Consider the following 2754-nt stretch of genomic DNA (forward strand, 5'->3'; position numbering starts at 1 on the left):
GACCCCCGCCTCCGGCCCCACCGCCCCAGTAAGCTGACGCAGCGTCTCTAAGCGTTAGCAGCTTTGCCCGCTAATAGGATTAGGGAGGTTTAAAACTGTCATTTGAGTGAACTAAACCCCCTGATACTCTGCATTGCACCTTCTTAACCAATTTGCCTTCAATTAGGGTAATTGGGAAACTAGCAAAGAAGTATAGCATTAATATTTTAAAGTGATGAAGCGATTACGGGCCTTGGACGAGGAAGCAAATCAATTTGCTATCTGCTCCTAAAAGGCAATTATAATCATTTGGCAAATAAGCCTGCTGGCCTCCCCCACCGTATGAGCCAACACCTTAAGGCGGTCAGCAGGGCCGGCGCCGCGCACACCGCCCAGCAAGCAATGCCGAAGCTGGGCAGCTGGGCAGCCCCCTGCTCCTAAAATCAGCCCTGGCACCCCGGGGACCGTGGGTCCCAGCACGGCAGCACCTCCCTGTGCCGCCTGGGCTGTGGGGGCACCCTGGGGGAAGCCACCGAGGGCCACCAGAGCAGGGGACCTGGCTCCTGCGCCCACCATGGTGGCCGGCATGGGCACAAGCGCCGGCCCCAGGCTAGTGGGAGCGGCAGGTCCAGGTGCCTGTTTGCATCCCTGGCCCCACGCGTCGTCCCTGCGCCCGGGGATGTCCCCAAACACCCCCAAAGGCTCTCCCCCCCTGCACACCCCTGCTGCAGGTGGGGCCCTGGTAGCTCTGTATGGCATGGGGGTATCACCCTGTCCCCAGGGGCTGCGTGGCCCCCAGAGGCATATCACGCCATCCCTGGTGCGGGGATAGCCTGCCCCTGGGGTGGTGGCATGCTGTCCCCAGGGTGGTGGCATGCCATCCCCAAGACAGCATCACGCTATCCCCAGAACGGTGTCAGATGGGGCAGGCAAAGCTGCACAGCCCCCCCGCACCGAGATGGCCTCAGGGCCCAAACCGGGGCACAGAGGTGGCTGCGGGGTCCCCTCGGCAGCAGCTCTGGTGCAGAGGGCACAGACCTGCATGGGGCCATCAGCCACCCAGCAACGGGGTGGGGGTGGGGGGTCCAAAAACCCTGCGGTGACATTTGCCATCCAAAAGGGGAACCACAGTGAGGAGAGGAAGGGAGTGGGAGGAAGCCGAGACGGCGGCTGGGGGCAGCAGCGTTTGCAGGTGGCAGGAAGAAGCTTTTGGGAGAAAGTAAAAGCGAGCAGAGAAAGAAAAGGCAAAACCTGCCCAGGGGGACGGGGGGGTCTGGGCAGCACGGAGCAACCCCCACCCAGAGCACCCCAGGATCCCCATCGTGATGTTCCCCTTGTCCCCCAGGCCAGGGTCCCCGGGTCGGCAGTGGGACGGGGGAGGAGAGGGATGGCATTTCTGCCCCCCAGCCCGGCTGCCTCTGCCCCACACGCCCACGGCCATGGGCAGCCCCCAGGGATGGTCCCCACAGCTGGACCCCGCAGCTGGTCCCCACAGGGTGTCCCCACGCCTGGTCCCCGTACTCAATCCCATGTCCATGGCTTGTACCCATGCCTGGTCCCATGGATGGTGCCCAATGCCTGCTCCCCGTGGCTGGTCCCCACACTTGGTCCCCCTGCCTGGTCCCTACCCCTGGTCCCTGTGGCTGTTCCCCACGCCTGGCCTCCACACCAGATCCCCAAGGCTGTTCAGGGTGCCTGGTCCTTATGGCTGGTCCCTACGCCCAGTCCTCACACCCGGCCCCCACATCCAGACTCCATAGCAGGTCCCCAGACCCCAGACCCGGTCCCCACACTTGGTTGTCACAGCTGGACCCCATGCCTGGTCCCTACCCCTGTGCCCATCGCTGGCTGTCACACCTGTCCCCACACCCGGTCCCCACACAGGCAGGGTTCTGTAGGCAGCATCACCGGGAGCCTGTGGGGCCACACACGCCATCACTGGGGCCACCCCCAGGGCTCGCCATCCCCATCTGTGGGGGACGACATCCACCACCGCAGCATCCTCATCCCACTGAGGCTTGGGGCATCTGCCCCGGACCCCATCCCCGGGGCAGAGCCACGGCAGCCGAAGGAAATCCTCCCCCCTTCCCCCCATCACCCCGGCCTTTCTTCTCCGCTCCCCCTGTTTCTAATTCTTTTTCCTCGCCCGTAATGAGGGGATTACAAGGCAAACTCCAGCAGGACGCCTTTGTGGGGAGACAATCTGAGTGGGGAAGGCAGTTCGGGGCTTTGTCCGCCGCCACCCCCCCGGACCCGCGCTGGGGGGACATTTAGAGCAATTACTTGTCCAGAAAGTAACTGTCAATCATTCTTAAAGGGGAAGGCCTCCAATTAATAACCTCGTCTTAATCCTTTGGACTCATTTCCAATCTGCGGGGCCTTGGTGACATCTGCAACACTAAATAAAGATTCTCCCGAGCCTTAGCACGGCGGTTCTGTGACAAATAAGAAGACTAGAGGCAACTTTGGCTGCCAAAGCTGCGAGATTGGTGAGGTTGAGCCGCTTGTTTGGTTCCCAGGAGGGACCGGCAAAGTTAAATACTCCTGGAAAAGCCGAGTTGGGCCCAGCAGGTAACGCCGTTTTATTCCGATTCGGGAGGAAGCGCCGGGGGAAGAGGCTGAAAAAGGGAGCGGGTGTCCCCGGGGTGCGCCTGGGGCCGGGGCCGGGGCTGGCACCCTTCCCTGGGGGCTCGGGAGCGGGTGCCGGGTGCCTGTCAGCATCACTCGCACTGGTTTACACCTGGGGCTGGGGGGCAGGAGCCACCCACACTCCCC

The sequence above is a fragment of the Aptenodytes forsteri genome, unplaced genomic scaffold (assembly GCF_000699145.1).
Source record: "Aptenodytes forsteri isolate BGI_AS27 unplaced genomic scaffold, ASM69914v1 Scaffold274, whole genome shotgun sequence".
Lineage (NCBI taxonomy): Eukaryota > Metazoa > Chordata > Aves > Sphenisciformes > Spheniscidae > Aptenodytes > Aptenodytes forsteri.